Consider the following 23,278-nt stretch of genomic DNA (forward strand, 5'->3'; position numbering starts at 1 on the left):
TTTACTGTGCACTTGTTGACACTGTAAGCAATATGGCTATCAGGCGTTCTTCTCTAGTTTACATTTTGAATAAAGCAAAAGCCAAAGCTGGAGTTTTTGAAATCTTTTTGTTTTTTTGATAATTTGTGATAGAAAGAACAGGTGGGATATATTGTGTTGCAAAAGTCTCCACGGTGTCTGTTATCTAAGGATGTTAATTTCGGTCTCACACTTTTGCAGCTGTCACAGACTGCTTTTAGAGGTAGGTTTCCAAGTAGAACCAAAATAATAGCCTGGATCTTAAAGAGATAAGAGTGGTCCAGGGAAAGTAAAATCAAATGAATAAACAGATGATCTTCCAGAGATTCATGAATCATATATTCTGTAATTTACCTAAATGGAAGGAATGCAGCATCTTTTGTCTGTCTTTCTGCATCATGATATTAGAAAAACCTTCCTTGTGCTATGGTGTGCGTGGGGCTAAGGGAGTTTAGAAATCAACAAACTATAATGGCAAACCAATCTTCTGTACAGGTCGCCAGTCCATCACAGGGATCCTTTAGGAAAATAATGCATAGCAACAGACATTAGGCTTCAGCCTAATTATTTATATGTAGTCGTCACAGTTGTTCCTCAGTTTGACAGGTGCTCTTTAACAGAATTCAGGTGCATAGCGAAGCAAACAAGTGTTGTACCCCATTGTTCCCCTTCAGGGAACAATTTCAGCATTTTTGTAAATAACTTAAAAAGTGGGCTTGTTTTGGAAAGGGACCTGCCTGACCAGTCATGTCCAGGAAAATCAAGAACGCTGTTACTTTTCGGTTGTTTACTTGTAGCCATCAATGAAGAAGCCTTCTTTGAATACATAAAATCAAGTGAAAACTTTTCATTTTCAGCTTTTGAGTACGAGGACTGCATACAGCGGTAAAGTGGGTTTCATTTTGGATATTCATGCTCTGCGGATTCAGCATTGTTGTCCTCCTGTTTCTGTTGTGTGAATATTCAACCCAAAACTAAGTTCACTGTGGTGACCATCATAGCTTAGAAGATGACACGCTCAATAACCGAATGGTGAGGTTTATTGTATATGTATCACTTTAAATTGTGTTTCCTCTGTCTCCAAACTTGCTTTGTGCAAATATTTTGTTAGTTTGTTTCTAAACTGTCTGTGTGAAGTCTGTCTGCTAACTGAACATATAGCCTGTAGCAGAATAGTTAGCAGACCAGCTATATGCTCTTGAACGGATAATAAGTGGGCACAAAAACTCAACACCTATAGCAGCAACTATTTATTTTTATTTTTTTTGTGATGCATACCGCCTGACTTTGATCAGTTAAATTAGCATAAACCAACACACTAGAAAATCCATTTTATATAGCTAAACGTATTTTAATTTTTCTACACAAAATAACAAATAAAGGCTCACTCATATTGTTCATTTATTGAACAGAGAAGATTTACATCAATCCTTCCATGACCTTGCAAGGACAACAGACACTATGATTAATATTGATTAATACTATGTTTTATTTTGATTAAATTTTCCTACATTTTATTCCAACTGTTTCTTACTTACTTTTATTCTATTTTTATTTTCCAATGTCATGTAAAGCACTTTGGTAAAAGATGGATGGATACATCTACTGAAACTGGCTATACAAATAAATTTGCCTTACTCAGATGGTCGCACACTATCCGGCAGAACATAAACCTAATGTGTGCAATTCAAGAATTTGATTGAATGAGCTTGGGATCGTAGGATTTGTGCCACACGGCTGTCTACTGAGAGCATGTTGGGTATGCGCACTGCGATTTCAAATGTCCATTACTTAAACAAAATTTGGTGGGCCGGCCCCAATATCAAGACGCTTCAAGTAGGTTTACCCTACTGAGCTTGTCAGTATTCTGGCAGAGTTAGATATATAGACACAAATGTTTGAAACAGAATTTTATTTGGTAAGGGAATCTGTCTTTTTTTACAATATTGATCTATAAAGATTGCGATAGACTGGCGACCTGTCCAGGGAGTACCCCGCCTTTCGCCCATTGACAGCTGGAGGTAGGCACCAGCACTCCTCTTGACCCCACAAGGGATAGACGTGTTAGATAATGAATGGATGGATGGATGGATGGGGGGCGACGTCGCACAGAGGTTAGGGAGTTTGTCTTGCAATTGGTGGGTTGCCAGTTCGATCCCCCGCACTGACTGTCTCTGTCATTGTGTCCTTGGGCAAGACACTTCACCCGCATTGCCTGCTGGCGGTGGTCAGAGGGCCCGGTGGCGCCGGTGCATGGCAGCCTCGCCTCTGTCAGTCTGTCCCAGGGCAGCTGTAGCTACTAACATAACTCACCACCGTCAGGGTGTGAATGAATGGGTGAATGACTGACTGTAGTGTGAAGCGCTTTGGAGGTCGTCAAGACTAGTTAAAAAAGTGCTATACAAGTACAAACCATTTACCATGGATGGATGGATGGATGGACAATCAATGATCCTGTCCCACTGATTATTGTGAACGTAGAGCTCCACAGTGACATCTGGTGGGGCCTGGTCCCACTGGCCCCAAATGCAGAGACACCACAGTTGTGTTTATACCTGTAAGATGCATGCTCCTTGATTTTTCATCAGATTCTCTGTGGTGACATTCTCCTCTCCATTCTCCTCTCCATCTGCCTTTCTGTTAAAAATAAAAATAGTCTGGTAAGCTCGGCTTGCTATCTTTGGTAATGATCCACACAATAATCACCCTTAAATATACAGGATCGATCTTAAAAATTAACACAAGTAGGGTAAAATATTGCTATGCTCCTTTTTTTCATCTGTTCCTCTGTAGCGACATCATCTCCACCTCTGCCTTTCTTTTAAAAACAACAATATTCCGGTAAGCTTCAGCACCTGGCAATAGCTCTTGCTGCTAGTGGCTAGTTATCCATGGGTGTGATCCTTTGCCAAAAAGTGTACATTTCATGTTTCATGTTTCATTTTTTGGGGTTGTTTTTGAACGTGAAGTTGCTCCAACTGTCTCAGTCATTGTGTACTTGGGCAAGCCACTTCACCCAACATTGGCTGCTGGTGGTGGATAGAGAGCCTGATGGTGCCGATTGGCTACAAGCCAGTGGCTTGTAGCCAGCAGTATCAGCAGTGGCTACAATGTAACTTACCCCATGTGAATGTGTGAATGAATGGATGAATGACTGACTGTAGTGTGAAGCTCTTTGGATTCCTCAAGACTTAATAAAGTGCTATACAAGTACAGGCTATTTAATATTTGCATTAGCTAAAGATCCATTACTGGCAGGCGAGAGGGCACAGAGACTGAGCCGAGCACAGGGCAGGAAGAGAGCTGAAAGTAGAGGAGAAGACAGAAACAGCTGACAGTGTCCTCTGGCGCTAGTTACAAAGACTGTGAACACCGAGGGCATGCGGTATAGAGGAAACGCTGCAAGTGAGCAGAAGTGGCATGTTCAACCACTTAACCACCAGAATTGACTACATTGTTTAGTTCGACAGATGCGTGACACATTTCCGCTTTTAACTTTAAGGTGCCCATCCACATCCTTCCCAATCAAAAGGTTCTGCCCAGATGTGCCAAGAACAAGCGCTGAGAACTCCCAGAGCAGTGCTACAATAAAAAAATCACGTCATTTGTATAAAGAGCAAGAATAAATTTCTCAATTCTCATGGAGTATGTTTCTGCCTTTAGGGAGATAGCTTCTACAATCAAGAGATTCTGTTTTGACAAAGAAAACCATCTCATGAAAGGACAATCTCCATGATTGGTGAACCTCAGCACAGTAAGCTGGGTTCCTTCAATGGAAGGAGAGCTGATATGCAGGCAATGGTTCTTGTTACCTTACTGGCAAAGTAGTGTTGTACAATTAATGAGTCCAATGCTAAGAAGCCCTAATTTTTCATAAGCTGAGGGGAATCACGACATATTTTTTGAGGCCTTCATGCCCATAAGTTGTAAAATTACCTGGAAACACTGTTCCCAGCGAACACTTAGTGACGCAGCAGCAAAATGCAGCCACAATGTGCTCTTACAAGCTCTTTCAGCCCTAAAATAAGCAAATTTCTAGCCTTAGGAATGAGAACTGCTGACATGATATATTTCTGGATATTCATTAAGAGAGTCATAGCCTAAATATGTATGTCATAACTGAAAGCTATGTTGTGTTCCAGCTCTCTAGAGTTTACTGTCAGACTCCAGTCATCCAGATAAGCACATATATCACCTTTCTTCCTGGGGAGAGCCATCTAAACACATAAGGTCAGGTGTGGGGAGAGAGCAACAGGCCAAACATCCAATGCTAAATTCAGAAACCTTCTGCGGTCTGGCTCTATTACCACATGAAAGCAGGCGTCTGCCTCACTGATTGTTACAAAATAACCTCCTGGAAAGCTGTTTGTGTGTTAATGCTTTTATTTTTGTACATCAGTAAGTATTTGTTTAACCCTGAAGTCTACAATTTAACACTGTCAGCCCCCTCATTTTGGAACAACAAAATAATGGTTTTACCAATCTCTGCCCGTTTTCCAATGTGGGGCAACTCCTTTTGCTCCTTTCACCAACAGTGTTCTTATTTCTTCTCACAGAGTCCCAGCCACTTTAGGTCCCACAACTGTGTTTACAACTGACGCAAAGAGAGGGGTCTGACACGGTGCTACAGCTGGTAACCCCTTGCATATGGAGTGGGTATGCATGTGCGCCAGAGAGACAGGTTTGCTGAGAGGTTGCTGGTCTGGTTTTAGATAGTGTGAAAGGCATTGCGCTGTCTGACTGACAAGTGTCTATTGGCAAGCAATCATTTGGTGTTGGTTTGTTTTATTTCACATATTTCAACACTGAGAGCATTCCTTTGACTCTTTATTGAAAGATGTAAACACAATAACGGCCACAATAGTTTATAGGAAAACACCCAATAAACAAATGTCAGTGAACTTATGTTGGGGGGAAATTATGCTTAGGAGTCTGTGTGAGGGTAAACCTGCATTTGGGACTGGAACATGGAACAGAACATGGCATGGTGCCGTTTTGACAGCAGAAGAACCAGGGTCACTCCCCTCCAGTGGCTGTCTTGCAGCTACGATGACTACAGTTTTTTCCTCCACAGTGTCTCTTTGAGGACCTAGAGCAAGGCCTTTGTTCCGAGCAGAGTGCCCGAGAGCTCATGGTTCAGCTCAAACTTCACCAGATTTTATTTATTTGTTTTGAGTGATTGAACAAACAGTCCATCAGCAGACACTGCTAGTCACAGTCACAATTGATTTCATTCCTCTGCCCAGGGAGGTATCTACATACCAGGAAGCATGGTGTGAATAAACCATGGCAACACTAGCCTCAGTTAAGAGAGACACAAGTGGATTCTCTGGAGGAAAATTGCCATCAAGCTCAGCCAAACAGATGAGAATTTTAAAGCATTATAACAAGAATTAGGACCTGGGCTGTGGTAGCTTGTGCTTGGTACATTTTCTTAAGCCATCCCATGGAAAAGCCACAGTGCTTAAAGGGAAGTGTAGTGGGACACACTACACTACTGGGAGTGGATCGAATAAGCAGCCAGAAATCATTCTATTGCTGGAGGATAAACCAGCCTGGCCTTCTTAAAACTTTCCAAATCTGAATACTGTCCATAGCCGGGGACTGTGTAGTGGGAAGACAATGGTTTGCTCCATGACAAAAGTTAGCTCTATGCTAGTCCTTCTCTTGAAGTCTGGAAGCAGGACAGATTGAACACTTCTACTTTGGGTTTTTTAGCTTGACGGTCATCCAGGAACACAGAGTTTCAAAGCGCACACGGAAGCTTATAGTTAGCATTCTGATAAGACATACTACCCAGCAGATACCCGTTACTAACAAAAACAGTAAAAGCTAGGCTAAGCCCAAGCCAGTGCAATGACAAACACGCTAAATAGCAGTAATGTTTGGGAGATGTTCTTAGCAAGGTAGAGAGGCTTAGAAATGAGGCATAACTCTGACAATAACCTATATATGGGTTGGCAGAGGGTGATTTAGCTGAAAGGGAACTAGAGATCCTATTGTTTAAAGAGCGGATGGCAGTTAAAATGAAGTTAAATTAGATTTGTCATCCATTGTAAGATAAAGATAAAGGTGTGACAGAAGGGAGGATTATTTAGTCTGTAGCACTTTGATTGCCAATTAGCACCTGTTATCCATCACCACCCACAGTGTCTGTGACATATAGCACTTAACAGCTAGATCAACACTACCTCATTCTCAATGCTCCCCTCATCTGTGTTACTTTTTACTGATCAGAGTAAGATGTTCTCCACAGAATGCAAAACTCGCATTCACATTTTTACTTGTTTATGTTTGTGTATTTTAGAACTTAAGATAACTGATCATCTGTTTTCAAGCCCCAATTGAAACCATATGAAGGAATGGCCTGATTCACTACCCGAGGCCAAAAGCAAATACTAGTCGCATTGGAATAAATACATAAAAAAGCATCCCCTTGACATATTGATGTCAAACACACAAACACACACACACATATCTCCAAACATGCTGCTGTGAAAACTGGGGCACATCCCACATGTGCTGCTGAACTGTGGATCCTCAGTGGGACCAGCATGCATTAATAAAGTAACGTCTGTCTCACCGCTTCTTTTTTTTTTTTTTCACCAAAGATCGGTGGCATCAGATTGCCATCTTATATAGAATAAATGTGTATTCTCACTAACTCAAATTACTGCAAGAAGGGACTTTTCTGTGCTCAAAGCATCATCCCTTTCATTCAATGGTTGCTAATATAAATAATTCATGAGCTGCTGTGTCTTTCACGTGTGACATGGAGTGTTGAAAGTAAAAATGTTCAATGAAAATGAAAATTCTTTAATGTTGTGAGGAGAGTTACTTCTGCTGGTGTTTTCACTAAACCACATTCCTTTGGTCTATTTCTATACAATGTGACAGTTTCACTTTTAATTTAATGACTGCATAATACATAATGTTTACCCTGGATTTATGCAATTGTAGTGGTGTAGTGCTTGATTAGTAAGGGTTTTTAAAAAGTAATTAATTGTAAATCTTAATAATGGATACACTAAGAAAAATAGACTCCTAAGAGTCAACTTACAAGGTTAAACAGATTTAGAGATGAATTACCGATGCTATCGTTGTGCTTATCCTTCATTCCTTCTCTGGGCCAGAAGAACTATACAGCATGTAGTGTTTCAAAGTATTTATACCCTTTGAATTTCTTCACATTGTGTCACATTACAGCCACAAAATATTTTTTTTGATTTGCTAATTTTATTTGTGATAAGCTAACACAAAGGAGTATACAATTGACGTGACACCAAATGTAAGATTGCTACCCTCATCTGGAAGGGTACCCCATGTTGTGCAATTATACAGTGTTTAAAATTATTTAATGTTTCTTAAATAACTCTCTGTCTGTTAAGTATTGTCTGGTGATAATCAGCTCTTAAGCTGAAATCAAGACAATGGTTGAAAGGGATGAATTCGAGCACTAGCGATCTTTTAACAGCAAACTCTGCACAGACATAGAATAAAGGAGTGACAACTTCTTTTCAAGTTCAAGAATTTAATAACAGAAATAAAATGAACATCCAGAGAACTATGTAATGCTGTTTATCTGAATTAACACTATATTTCGATTAACAAATCCTCTCTACTAGGCTAGTGAAACTTAACTAAACTACTAAGCAAAATGAAGATAAAAGAAACTAAGCTAAGGAACTATTTACATGCAAAGGTAAACAAAAGACAAAACAAAAGTGGTTGATCATAATCAGAATAATTCAGTGAATCTCGTTCACTGCAGATCTGATTCCAAAAAGCCTGGAATGGAGCTAAATGAAACCCTTGTGGAGATAACCTTTGTTATAACCATAAAAACACACTCGACAATGACATGGTACCGAATGCTAGCAATGAGCTATTCCGTGAGCCCTTTGTTTTAAAGTGACCAAGTGTAACGCATCACACAACATTTCTCAATGCCTCGTGTGAGTTCTGTCCTCTTTGGTCACCCAAGGAAGGCAGTGTTCCTTCAGCAACGGCTAGTGGCTTTGCTCTGCAGACCCGGCCATGAGCTGACACGTGATCGGGATCGGCCTGGTCTCTGCGTCGTCCTCTGACCCGGATGCAGTCATGATTTTAGCAGGTTTTCCTCAGCATGCGAAAGCGGGCCTTTTCCTCGCTTTTCAGCTCCGTCTGGAGTCCGTATTCCTGTAAAGGCTCAATAGAAATAAACAAAGCTGTTTTTGGCATTCTGTACAAACACGGCTGGTTTGCTCAGAAGTCAGAATGCAACTTAGCTTCGATCTGGGGGATGAATCTCCAAGAGGAAGAGAATTCCCCTCTGGTCACTCCATCGAAGCAGGCAGATGAGTTTCGCAGCACTTTCCGTGCCGCTTGTGGGCTTTTGGGCCGTGAGGCCTCATGGTTGCTGAGGAAGGAGACCAGGTGGCTCGCTAGCCCCCCTCTTTGTCTGTGGGGGGAGTGGTTTGGTTTTACAGCAGTAGGGAACCCCTGCTGAGAGGCAGATCCTTTGCCTGAAACTCTCTTTCTCACAACCCAATTTTAATCCTTCCCCATGTCACAGTTCACACAATTTAGCCATGGTGTGATGGCATAACACTCAGACCAATCTAACCCCCAACAACAAAGACGTTGTTAATGCCGTTGATGCTTGCAGTGTTACCACAGGATTAAAGCACAGAATACGAGTCATACATCAAGTCGGTGAAGTTAATTCAAGGGAACTACGGACAAACCGAAGTTAAAGCTCAAGTTTAAATACCCACCTTAAATATTTATTAGTTATTTAAATTGTTACTGCAGACTGCAGTAGATGTTTACATGCTGCCAGCAAGCTATCCAAGGCAAAAATTTACTGTGATATTCTATATTAGGAGTGCAAATCTTTCATTACACTACCTATTAAACGCTTTGTGCAAAATTGGTCCTGTTAACTGATCCTAGCTAACAAAAACTTAACTTATGCAACCAGAAGTTGCAACGTTCATCTATCCAGAACACATAAAACACAGCAGAGCTACCATCAAGCATTACCCTTTAATTTAATTTAATTACCTTCGTACAGAAGCACATGCAGTAGTTCCCCATCAATCACTGCTGTATTCAGCTGCTCAGGTTGGCCGCATGCCTTTATCCAACATTTACATTTTTCTAGACTATTTTTAGGTTTTGGGAAAGGGATAAACTGTATTCCACACTCTAAAAATTCAGGATAAGTGTGTCAGACTTGTACTCTTCCCACTGACAACATTTAACAATTTTTATTCAATTAAATTCAATTCAATTTTATTTATATAGAGCCAATTCATGAAACATGTCATCTCAAGGCACTTTACAAAGTCAAATTCAATCATGTTATACAGATTGGGTCAGTACTGATGTTTTAAATGAAATCCCTCTGATCGCAATGTGTTCATAATGTAACTTCTTTGCAATGTTGTCAGAGGTAAAGGACATGCGACTTCAGCAGGTAAGGGGCGCTTAATTTTGGGACAAATTGCGATCCCTGATTGGTCAGTTGCTGACGATTCTCCAAGATTGAATGACAGGCGGTGTCATGTGGGAAAATAAATACGCATGGGTTTTCAATTGTCTTTACAAGTAAAAATCTGTAAACTGTGGCTCACATATGTATTCCGCCTCCTGAATTGTGTGTCACACCACCTCTTGCTGCAGTTACAGCTGCAGGTCTATTGGGGTATGTCTCCACCAACTTTACCCATCTACAGATTAAAATTTTGGTGCATTTTTTAATAATAATTTGCGTTCTGTCAGATTGAATGACGAGTGAGTGTGGACAACATATTTCAGTTGTTGCCAAAATTTGCTACTACATTAGCATCATTCTAACACCGGCATGTGCTTTGAGCAGAACTATTCCATTGTAACCTAGTCTTGAGTTTTTGGCTGCATCTAACAGGTTATTTACCCACAACTGCCCTGTTTTTAGCTCCACCCTGCTGTCAATTCTAACCAGATTCCCTTTCCCTGCTAAAGAAATGAATTACCACAGCATGATGCTATCGCTACCATTTTTAGATGTTCAGGGTGTAAGTTTTACACACCATAGTGTGCCCCTAGGTGTGGAGCTCCTCTAGATTTACAGTAAGCCTCTCGTAAGCCTCTTGACTGCTTCTCTGATTATTGTTTTGAACCATACTCTTTGTATGTGCAAGTGATGGATTGAGCTATTTAATGGATTTAGCTATTTAAGAGTTATTTAATCTAACTCTTTAAAATAACAGTGGTTTAGTATGAATACTCACATACAATGGCACGATAACGTGTTTGAAAGATACCCAAAGCTTGGGATATTGTTTTATAATCCAACCCTGCTTTAAACTTCTCCATAACTTTCTCCCTGACCCATCTTTTTTTCTTGGTCTTCACAATTCCATGTGGTCCCCCATTCTCCCTAAAAAGTAACTGTTTTTTTATTTTTTATCTAAAATATTTTGAAAACATCCCCTGACTTCACAAGTATGCACTGCTTTGTGTTGGTCTATGATAAAAAGTTCCAATAAAAGATACTGAACCAGTAGTTAGGGGGTGAGAATGTGAAAAAGTTCAATACATATAAATACATTATCAAAGCACAGCAAAAATACATTTTTGGTGAATCAATACAATTGTTTAACATTGCAGAAACTTGCAAACTAGGTAAAAAACTTATTTATTCATTTGTTTTGTTTATTTATTTATTAAGTTTTTACAATAAAGCCCCAATTTACAATAGATGCTGTCTCATGCAATAAAAAAATGTCAACACTTATGCTTAAGCTAAGAGCCATTGTCTCAGAATATTATTGAAAAAGTTTATTTATTTCAGTCACTCAATTCAATGGAAACACTATATAGATTAATTTGATGCAACCGGTTTTTTCAAGATTTTATTTTTGGAATTATGATGATTTTCCACTTGCAGACAAATGAAAACACAACATTCAAGATGTGAATATTACAACAGACCAATTATATATACATATATATATATATACATATATATATATATATATATATATATATATGTGTGTGTGTGTGTGTGTGTGTGTGTGTGTGTGTGTGTGTGTGTGTGTGTGTGTGTGTGTGTGTGTGTGTGTGAGACACACTGCTTTCCGGTCAGTCCCTTGAGTCTGCTGACGCATCCCTGCCTCCAGCCTGAACTCTGCCTTCTCTGTGACGCGAGGGGAGGGTCTGCTCTGTTGCCACTTTACCATGTCGGCTCAGAACTGCATCTTTCAGCTTTGCTGCTTGTGCTGAAGCAGCACTTGACTGACACTCGGATGTCTGACTGTGCAGCAGCTACAGAAGCCTGCCATCTATGGGTAACAAATGGTGTTTATCAGCCTTGTGTCTCTGGTTGATAGAAAGGACAACGTTAGGTCAAAAAAGGTGAAACAAAGAACACCTCCTGCAATAGCTCCATCCATTTTGCCATCACCCCTCTCTTGTAGGTCCTCTAAGCCCCTAGGAGTTACAGGGGCTGGCACAGCTGGTGACATCATCTCTGTCTAATGTGAATGTGGGCTTGCACAAAGGCAACCAGTTGTTTGAAAGGGCTTTGTTGGTCATCACCTCATGGGGATAGTATAATCCTGCTTTCACTCTATGACATTGTTGGGGGACGACAGGGAAGAGCTCACTGTTTACCTCATAGTTGCATCATTTCAGCTTAGTTTTCATTGGTTCTGGAGTCGTGACAATCAGCATTCCATTGATTAAGGACTAGTACATTGCAAACCATCAGCCATAAAAAAAAAATGAGCAGGACTGGGATTCAGCAACCAGATCTTGTAAGTTTTCAACCAGAGCATTCAAAGTTCTTCAAAAAAACAACAACATTGACTTAATACATATGCTTCTATGTAATCTTACTCTTTAAAATAAGTTGGTTTGGTATGAATTGTCACATACAATGTCACGATAATGTGTTTGAATTTACTGAGTTACTTAGTTTTTGTTCTGTCAGGCAAAAAGAAAAGAAAGAATACAGCCAAGTAGTGTTACAATACTTTCATTGTCTTAATTACATCAAAGGCAAATGGTGGTATAGTAAGTAATACAGCAGCCACAAAGAAAAATAAGTATAATTTAAATGTGTTGATTTCCTGTAAAGCATAACAGTAGACAGGACAACAATTGATCTTTTTGTTTGGTTAGGTTGCAATATTAATAGGCAAAAGTATTTTTTACATGATGTTCTCTGTGTTTTTAACCAAACGTTAATGGGGTTTATTTACATTAAATATTTCTTCTGCAGAACATCTGATAATTGTGTAAGCAACATTCATGGATGTCAGGGAAAATCAGATTTCATTAAAAAAAAATCTTCCATAAGTATTTGAAGCCAAGTTGCTGAAATAATCATATGGTCATGTTGATAAAGAAGTTAAAAACTGGAAATTCAAAACTCTATTTTTTATTCCAAACCATATTTTCCGCGGGGATGTGCAAATCACTCAAGACACATTTATGTCGATTTGTGTTCAGGACAATGTTTGTTTTTGTCTTTCTGTCCAGCTGAGCTTTTAATATGTATAGAAAGAAACGTAGATGTACTGAAACTGATGTTTCTTAGAAAATGAATTGTTTATTTAATTTAAAAAAAGTATTGTGATGTCCTCATTATCCATATTGGCAACTTATGACCATGTATATTTTAAACCAGAAGGTCCCTAGGTGCAAGTAAACAAAATAGTCTCACTGTCTATAAATAGACTGACATATCCCAGACATTATGATCTTTAGGAGCTTTAGACAGGCTGATAATCGACATCTATCCACTAACTAAGGTTGGGTAGACCTAACCTGCACAATCCCTTCTAATCTTAAGGCGCCTCACACAGACTTGTCTCATACCAAGTGCTTGGCTCAAACCATCACACACATGCAGCCTGTTAGGCAGATGGCGGTAGTAAGGAGCCAGGAACAGCACTCACTTTCCCTCTACAGATGGGGGTTGGTTCATTGGTAGGCGATGAAGGAGAGGGTGCTTGCTGCAGAACCATGGGCGGAGCTGAGCTTAGACTTCTACCCACCCCCTCTGGTCCAGCAGACGGTGTTTCTCAACCAATACTAGGACACGCCTCTCATGTGGCATGCTAGCAGAGATGCGTCGGATGGCATCTTTGTCTGATGGCGCAAGATGGGGTAGAAAAGAATCTTAAGCAGCCTGCCTTCCAGGTGACAGACTGAGGTGTGATCCTCTCATTTAACTCTTCTCTGTTTAACCTGCAAATCCCTGCTTGACTAACCGTGAGTGTCACACTTTATGAAGAGAATTTAAAGAGTTCGTCAATCTGACCTGAAACGTGCTCTGTTCAGGCACACTTAAACCTGAGTACTCACCTGAATGCCCAGCTTTTGCTCTGGTAAGCTACACAGAAAAGCTCATGGGTGTCATAATTACTATACATTTTACAATTTGTCTATATTTTGCCACTAAAATAGAATAGAAGTACCTTCACTACCTATGTTTACATGCACAAAATTTCACGATCGGATTAAAATCGTATTCGGTTTAAATAATCGGATTGTACTGTTTATATGGGCACACAATCAATTAATCCAATCATAATGTGTGTGTATATGCACCTGGCTTTATTTAGAATATAACCAGTCACTAGATTAGGTACCGGTAATTGAATGAAAAGGAAGCTTAAAGTTAAGACCTACAGCAAAAGACCTACAGCAAAAGAGAATGAATTTATCAGAAAGGGAAAAGAAAGGGAACATTGTGCAGTTATCAATTGATAAGATGGCATGTTCAGGTGAAAAAGTATACATTTCGTAAAAAAAGAAACATGATATTAACGTTAATAGAAGAAAGACAACAGCCGGTTTACAGGATAATGTGAGGAAACTATGCCATATGCATGATTGTACAAGCAAACACCTCAGAGTAGCCAGCCTGTAACTGGCAGGCTGCCAGTTTGAACCCCCAATGACTGACCACCTCAGTGGTGTCCTTGAGCAAGACTTTTCACCTACTTTGACTGCTGTCGGGGTTCAGAGGGCCTGGTGATGCTGATTGTATAGCAGCCCCGCTGCACAGCTACAATGTAGCCCACCAGGGTCAGCATCTGAATGACTGACTGACTGAATGTAGTGTAAAGCGCTTTAGGTCATGAGGATTTGATAAAGCGCTATGCAAATACAGAACATTTCAAAAAACACATTAATTTTCCCTACACTTAACAATTAGTATCTGCTTTATCTTGGTTTGTCACATAAATCTCAAACAAATACAATGACTTAGTTATAGGGTGACAAGATGTCAAAGAAAATCAAAACAATGTAGTTATAGTTATAAACTTTATAACTCTTTAATGCTATAGTTATAGACCTAAACAGCCAAGGCATGGGCCGGTATTAGATTCTGATGGCATGATAATTTTAAGCAAAAATATCATGATTTTATGGTATCATTGTATTATGATTTTAATTCAGAATTAGTCATTTTGAAATGTCTGCATTTAAAAACAAAAAAAGTGAGTATTTTATATTTAAACAATATATAAAACACAGAACATAATGAAGATGTATTTAAAATAAATAATGATAACAATCCTTCCTAAAAAATATATATTAAAATAAATGCAGTCATTAATGCGTTGTCATGGTCAACTTTAGTTGTCAGGGGAAGTTGTTTTTAGATCACAGATGTCATGGCAAAATTTCACTCTATTAAGCTATATCGATAAAATAAAAACATTTATAAATCTAAAACATTAACAAACAACTGATAGGATAACTCTGTTTCCACTGCTTTAATCGCTAAGACAAATTAGGGTCTACTGTCCAACAACAGTCATCTTTGTATTGAAGTAATGTATCACACTGGGAGTTTTTATAGAGTTTTAGATTCCGATGTGGTGTTAGATTTAAGAAAGATTGTATATAAAGCGTTCGGTGCACACAGAAACACCAGAAATTACAAGTATGAATGTGTGTATACGTTCTACACATTCAGCTAAAGAGCTGCTCAGCTGAAGCTATGGAGGCGCTCGGTCCTTTAGCTTTCACTCAAAGCTAATCAAATACACAATCCATCATCTCCAAAACACGACCATCACCAAGCTGTCTGCCTCAGTAACACGGTGATAGTGTCTGTTTCAGTAACGCTGGACGCTAAAGGTTTCTTGTTCATTTCAAGACGGCATTTACTTTACCTTGGATGGTTAGCAAATAGTGATGGGTGGTGATCTTGTAGATGGTCTTGCTTCAGTCTTCCAGAAACATCAGTGAGTCTACTATTAAAGGTAGGATGGACAATTTTTCTAGAAACAATCACTTTTTGAATAACTGCCCATGCGCAAGACCATCTTACCTGCTCTTCAGGGGGATCGTGTGAAAAAATCTCCCAAGTTCTCTCTGGTTTTTCTTCTTCCTCTTCTTCTCATAAATGCTTCTTGACAGTCATTATCAAAGTATACGGTGAGAGCAGCGGAGCTACAATGAATGGCTGAAACTGAAGCTAACTGCATAAATAAACACTAGAAGTGAGAGGAAACTAGCAAGTAGCACACACATTAGCGTTAGATGAGCATGTCACAATGATGGGACAGCAATGGAACAACCAATTGATAAGATGATCCCCCTTGAACTTGAAGCCGAAAAAGATCGTCCACTATACCTTTAAGTCTGATGCCTCCTCTGGCTGCCACAGTCAGCAAGCATCTTCTATACGTAGGGTAAACTTCTTCCTCAAAGCCGTTGTCCTCCGTCTTCTTACGGTAGCCAAAGTGTAATTTCAGACAGGGGAAAAGTTTGAGACGCTCACCTCCTTCAGCCATCATAGGGCTGCTTGTGAACAAAGGTGCACAGGGGGGAGGGGTCATGATACTGCGGTTGCACATGACCTGAGGATTTTACCTCCTTTTTCATTCTGACAAGACAAATAAAAAACACTTATACAGCAGCAACGGTATGTTGGAGATTTTTAGTGGTTTTGAAACCGTGACTTCTTGCAACATTGCGGTGTATCTTGAAACCAGTAACCATCCCATACCTTATATAGATGTAAGGACAAAACAGCCAGCAATGGTATTAGAGCCCCAGAATACTAATGAAATATTGTGCTTGTGAAGAATCTATACATGCCAGGTGTAGCCAGTCAACTACATTTTATTTTTAGACTAACAATACTTACAATATGAGTAGAATACAACAAGGCAAGTTGCGGTGCAGATACCATCTGTATGTCCTATAGGACATACAGATGTTATCTGCACCGCAGGTAAGTTACTGAGGTGAAATTTTTTTTCTCTGAAGCATGCATCAGCCTAAATCTCCACTTACAATTCGTGTTGCACCGATACCGATACCAGTATCGGACGGGGCCCCAATCCAGCACTAAAATGGTGGTATCGGTATCGGCGAGTACCAACAAATAGGGAACCGATACCATTTTGATGTTTGTATGTCACTTGAACGCAGCCTTCTCTCTCTCAACTAGTATTATACATGTTATATAAGTTCATGAAAGTTGCACTGTTTTGGCATTTGAGAGCCAAAACTCAGGGTTTAAAAGAGATTATTCAATTATTAATGTAATTTTACTGTCTTACTTTGTCATGTTTGGTTTTAAGTGTTTTGCCCACATGCAGAATGCACTCGGTACACAGGTGGTGTTCTCTACGAGGATTTATTGATCAAGGAAAGAAACACGGGTTTGCGGGGAGAATCTGCCACAGCGACGGTATCACGGGAGGGAGAGCGGAGCCAGAGGTGCCGGGTCGGTCTAAAAGGCAAGGGAGGTGATTAGCCTAGGATAGTGATTTGGTGGAAATACTGAAATGCGCGCGCTTACCACAGAGTGCGGAAACCCAGACCGGGGGGAAGGCGATCGCGGACTCAGCGTCTGTCCGGTGGTGGTTGGTGACCGTGAGAATGGTGGCCGTGGGCAGCAGTGGGGGTCCGAGCAGCACCGGGGAAGATCCAGAGATCCTGAGCCAGCGGGAGGAACCAGGTGAAGCCGGGAAGAGCCCTGGACCGTGAGATGAGGCTTCAGACTCAGAAGGGACCAGAGGAGCTCAGGTGGAATCCGGCAGGTAAGCGACGAGGATCACGAGAGGAGAACCTTGAAGACACAGAAAACTGGTTCTTAGTTTGAATAGAGGTTCAGCTAGTAGAAAGCCGAGGCCGATCTATCATACCACGACGGTAACAATCTGGCGTCCTCCCGCTGTTCATGCGCCGTTCTTATAGTGCAGCCCCTGGCGCTGCTGAACCACCTGCAGGTGTGCGTGCCCCGCCCACCAGTCGAACAACAGACACCTGTTGAAGGAAGCAGAGAGGGCAGGACCGGCAGCGAGCTGCACGGTTCTGCCGGCTGAGTCCTGACATACTTTTGCATTACTATTATACGTGTTATAATTTCACAAATGTCGCACTATTTTGGCCTTTGAGAGCCAAAAGTTTATTCAACTATTGTCACCAATTCCAGATAGGCAATAAAAAATTCTACTAACCTAAGTAGTATGCAGTTCTTCATATATACACACACACATCAATTTCAAACAGATGGTTTCGGTATGGTATCGGTATCGGCCAATACTGCACAGCCAGGTATCCGTATCGGGGCCAAAAAATGGCATCAGCGCAACACTACCTACAGTATAACATTCATCATCTCTTTCATAAACATCAGAACCGTTACTGTTTGGCTGCTCAGGCACAGGGTTATACTTTTATTCAGCAGATCTCATAGAGCACTGGTGAAACAGAATATTTGCCTTGCATTGTGAAGTAGTCTATTGTCATGCTTTCTACGTCATTAGCATGCATGACATGCAGGAATTCACTGAAGCACATTTGCATAAATTAGTCCTCTCATCTGGGAAGGAAAAAAGGCTGAAGTAAGGGAACTGTGCTTGATGAGGGCACAGAGAGTTTACTAGGCAAGCAAAGCCATACAGTAATGCTCATGTTTTTTATGAAAGTATATTCTGCAGACTGGTTACTACCTGTAATTTCCTGCTTTGTAATAGTACCATTTGTCCAATTCAGACCCAGAGCAGAATTGTTGGTCATATCTATTCCTCCTCTGTTAACAGTTAGGTTCCAACACTGTGCCTTTCTCCCTTCCTCTCATTTTTCTCCATCCACCACACTCACGAATTTACCCTCCTCCCTCCCTTCATCCCTTTTCCCTCTCTTTATACTTTTGTTTAATAGGCTGCGGTGATACTTGACACAGCAGAGCAATCACATATGGTGCTGGGCACACATAAAGATGTGCTCCCACTGGTAGCAGCTGCTGATACTAGCTGAAAAACAGATCTTTGGTATGCTCAGCAATTTTCCTCCAGCAGCTTTGCTGTTTATCAGCAGCCCTGGATGCAACTCTTTCAAGATGCTGCTGCCACACCATTAGCACAACTGCTCATTCTGTTTCTGGGAGTGTGTGTGCCTGAAGTGAAGCTATGTGCTGGCTGGTTTTTGATCGTACATTAGCAGTTCACTGTGACTGTGAAAAAAAAAGACACTGCAGTGGATCAACCACAGTAAAAACAAATTGCATGCAGAGGTCAAATAATTTAAAATGGTTATTGACATAAGACAGATGTGACTGAAGTGATGCTGTTTTTTAATCCGGTATGAGTATTATGATAGCTAAGAAAGCTTAAGAGAGATAGGTCAGTAGGTTTGAATGAGTTTTGTTGGGCTGCTACCAAAAGTATGTCACCTACTGGACAGCAGTCAGAGTCCCATCAAATTGAGAAACCAGCAGGATATCCTCACTGGACACTCCAGCAATCAGACTTCGGATTCCTACACGGATGTCTACCTCTCTAAAACAGTCCCAATTTCCATCATTTCATAATAGTTTCTGTAAACACTAGTTCAAGAATCTCTATTCTGATGTCAATTATGGATCAATTATGGTGTCTTTCATTTTTATCATGACTGCTAAAAGAAAGAGAGAGAGCATGTAGGTGTGCCTGATTGGTCCTGCAGTGTGTAGAATTCTGCTGCGCTCATCACTGGTAGCAGATTGTCCAGTCAAAGCTTCAACTAGCCCCTAATCCACCTCACTCAGAGCACACACCCACACCATCCCCCCTCACAGATACAGAGTCAGCAGCTTCCGCTAACTGAGCCTTAACAATGTCTGATATATGCTATGCTGCCTGTGTATCTGTTGGCTAGAATACACGGTAAAGGCATTTAAATCACCAGCCGGATGTCTGTATAGTTGACACAAGACATGGTGCCTCACAACTCCCAACCTCCCCTTTTTCCTTTTCTCTACATAAAAAAAACACAAACAAAAAAGAACTAAGTGTTTTTATACTCTATACAGTGGCAAATGTCTGGACCTTGTGAGCAGTGTAACAAAAGTCAAATTTCATGATTTGCCAACTAATTCTGATTCTTCTGATTCTATGTAGTCTATGTACCCTTCAGTTCATGAAGACAGTTCAATCTGTATGAGTTGTTGAAACAAGAATGTTAAACCTAAAATGGTACTCTTTAAGCTTAAACACTAAAACAGCAAATGTACTTTACATTTCTACCTATAGCAGTGGTCAGCAGGGCATTTACATATCAACAAATTAAGATCTTTCATTTAGTTGCATAACGACTGACAACGTAAACACAGTAACCATCTTTGTTTTAACATTAGAAGTACGTACTGTTTTTCTCTCTGTGTGCTTCAGTCAGGTATACATGGATGAGATGTAATCAGGAGGCTTTAATAATTAGCGGAATATTGATTATAGTCTTATTATTAATATTGTTCAGCCACACAGTCCCTATCTGTTTTGGGATTAGAGTCCTTCCAAGTTATCATACAAGGCCTAAATGTTCAAATAAAAATGTTAACTTAAAAAAACATCTTAAAAATGTACAATGCACAGTAAATGCTATTCTTCTATTCTCACTAAATGACAGCAAACAATTCCTTTAGTGGTTTCTTTTTTGGTGGATACAGGATACATAATGTTGGTTTTCTCTGCCAGCTGAGTTGTTTTTGAAGCTCAATGATATCAAAAGGGCTGAATACCTTTTTACCTATGGGATGTCTGCACCACTTCTGCTGTGCTCACAAACAGCTAGTAAACATGGCTCATTAAAACCCCATTCTGCATGTCATCCCCAGATGATGTCTCTGTTAAAGTCTGTAAGGCAAGCTACATCACTGGACCTCTGAGAGGGTGTTTGGTAGACAAATTATACTGTATTAGCTCCAAAGTGAACCCACAATGATTACATTTAACAGGTTGGAACTGTCCCCACAGACTGACCCAGGATAACAGGGATTCAGGGATTAGTTAACCCTGAAGTGGAGTATACAACCTGATCCCTCCCAGCAGACAAATTAACTTCTTAGACTCCTTTCTCTCATCTCTTATGTTCAGTGAAAACAGGAGCAGAGAGAGGCCTGTGACTCTACAGGCCTACACTATTACCTAATTATCAGGCATTAACTCATAACAGAAGACTTCCCTCTTACATCCCATCCCACTATGGGGATAAGCGGTGTTCTTACAAACTCACAACCACTTCACCGCTAACAGGTCAGTGGATGATGCTGTCAACTTGGGACTGCACTACATCTACCAGCACCTCAATGCTTCAGGGACATTTGCCAAACGAAGGACCTGGAGTTACTAAACAGTTGCTAAACAGTTCTCTTTCAGGGTATTAAGTTCCTACCCAGATGAGGAAGACTGGAATGACCTGGAAATTTAAAACCTTTTTCCAGGCTTAAACTCTATGAATATGGATATAAACAGCAAGCAAAAATATTTAAATAAATGATTGTTGTTGGTGTGAAAGCTCAGAATTAGATGTGTGTGTGAGAGAGAGTGAAAAAATTAACAAAACATGACTTCATTGAAATGTACAATTTTTATTAATTTATATGTATATGCCTAATACCATGTCTATCTTTGTTTAAGAGGCAAAAAAAAATTGGCATGAAAACAGGTATTTATTTACAAATTTATTTACACATTGTGTAAACATCAGGGCGTCATGATTAGTCATTTAGCCATTATAGTCCAGAGTTTAACATTTGGCACTAGGATGTTTTCATTCCAATTCTTAAAAGTGCTTGAAAATATAACAAAATAAAAATGTTTTTTGTACAAGCATGTATTTTGTTAGTGCCATTTATTGCAAAATTGCATATTAAAATGCCCAAACAGGCTATTACTCTTTCAGAAATAAAAGGATAAAACATGCGATTAATTTGCAATTAATCTCGAGTTAACTATCGACATTATGTGATTAATCGATTCAAATTAAAAAAATTTAATCGTTTGACAGCCCTAATGTCCTTGTGAAGGACACAAGACACATGTCTTGTGCCCTTCACATTTGTTTATTAAATTTTTTGTTGTCTGTTTTTAAAGAGTATTAATACGTTTTCTGCTCGAAGCAGTTAAAGTAAACTAATACCCTCTCCTGAGTCCAGACAGTAGATGGCACAATTTTAAAAACAATAGTCTAACCTACTGGATCTAGCTATTTACCTTAAAGAGCAGCTGCTAGCTAACCAAGTAATTAATAAGAACGTGTGGCAGCATGGACGTCAACAAAGTATTTTGTCATATTTCGGCCAGAAAAATCAACAGAAAAGGTAAAGAGTAGATGACGGGACGAACAGCCATAGTAATGTTACAGGACGAACTTTGGTGGATGATGAAGATTTGCAGGCAGCATCACAAGACAAGAAGCAGCAGCAGCAGCAGCCGATTTCTCCACCCCCCCGCCCAGGACAGGTTACATGCCGTCTCGAGCCAGACAGCATGCAGGCCACATAACCTTGTTATGTTCATTTATAAAACACTTGAAATGACCCCCCTCTGGTTTTTTTGCAAATCACACACTGATCCTATTCATGGACTTCAGCACTGCATTTAACATAATCATCCTGGACATCCTCAGCACCAAACTCAAACAGCTCACTGTGCCAGCCTCCACCTGATTCACTAATCACAAACTTCCTGACAAACAGGAGTCAGCAGGTTAGACTGGAGAACTTTACATCCAGCACCCGGACTATTAGCACTGGCGGCCCTAGAGGTGTGTGCACTTCTCACTGCTCTTCTCCCTCTACACCAATGACTGCACCTCAGGAGACCCATCTGTCAAACACTTAAAGTTTGCTGAGGACACAACAGTCACCAGCCTCATCCGGGACACTGATGGGTCGGCCTGCAGATCATGTGTAGCCAAAACAACCTTGTGCTTAACATGCTCAAAACTGTGGAGATGATCATGAACTTCAGGAGGTGCTCCCCCCATTCTGCTCCCCATCACTTTGCACAACAGTTCTGTGTCTGCTGTGGAAACCTTTCGGTTTCTGGAATTCCCCTTAATCCCAGGACCTGTATCAACCCTCCAGACCACTAAGGTCTTCTGGCTCAAGCACACCCGGAACCTGCTGCTACTATTGCTACTATTCCAATGCAATGTGCTTGCCTCTGTAATGTATTCCCTTTTTCTCTGTGCTGCTTTTCTTTCCTCTGTTTTTTATTCATGTACAGCACTTTGAATTGTCTTGTGAATAAAAGTTTATCTATAAATGCTTTATAAATAAACTTACCTTGCCTAAATTAGCCCAACACGTTCACCATCATCAAGAAGGCCCAGCAGAGGATGTACTTGCTGTACCAGCTCAGGAAGCTCACCCTACCTCAGGAGCTGCTGATCCACTCCTACACAGCCAACATCCACTCTGCTCATCCATCACTGTCTGGTTTGGATCTGCCCCCAAAATGGACAGGGTTTTGGCCAGAGTGCAAATGGACAGTCAGGACTGCAGAAAAGATCATCGGTGCCAACCTGCCTTCCATTCAGGACTTGTACATTTTCAAAGTCACGAAACGTGATAGAAAATCACTGCAGATCCATCTCACCCTGGTCACAACATGTTCTCACATGTTCCAACTTCTCCCCTCTGGTAGGCGCTTCAGAGAACGGTACACCAAAACCAACAGACCCAGGAGCAGTTTCTTCCCACAAACCATCACTCTAATGAACAGCTGACTATGACAAAAATGTGCCGTTCATTTTTACTGTTCATTTTTATTGTTTATATTGTTCATATTGTTTATATGGTATATACTATATACTGATTTCACCTACCTCATGTACATAACACTGTATATAATATTCCAGCATTCTCTGCACTCATCACACTGTGGACATGAATGGCTGTATGTGCACCTGTACATCCCTTTCGCCTCTGACAAAGGTTTAATAATTCACTCCAGCATCCTTTACACTCTGCTCATTGCACTATTGCATTATT

The 23,278-nt window shown here is 40.4% G+C and overlaps 1 protein-coding gene across 4 annotated transcripts in view; it reads left to right on the forward strand.

Annotated features, from left to right (window-relative positions):
- bach2b (BTB and CNC homology 1, basic leucine zipper transcription factor 2b) overlaps positions 1-23,278 on the forward strand; it is a 129,625-nt gene that overhangs the window by 72,396 nt on the left and 33,951 nt on the right. The gene's annotated exons all lie outside the window — the stretch shown is intronic.

The sequence above is a fragment of the Fundulus heteroclitus genome, chromosome 15 (genome assembly GCF_011125445.2).
Source record: "Fundulus heteroclitus isolate FHET01 chromosome 15, MU-UCD_Fhet_4.1, whole genome shotgun sequence".
NCBI classification, from domain to species: domain Eukaryota; kingdom Metazoa; phylum Chordata; class Actinopteri; order Cyprinodontiformes; family Fundulidae; genus Fundulus; species Fundulus heteroclitus.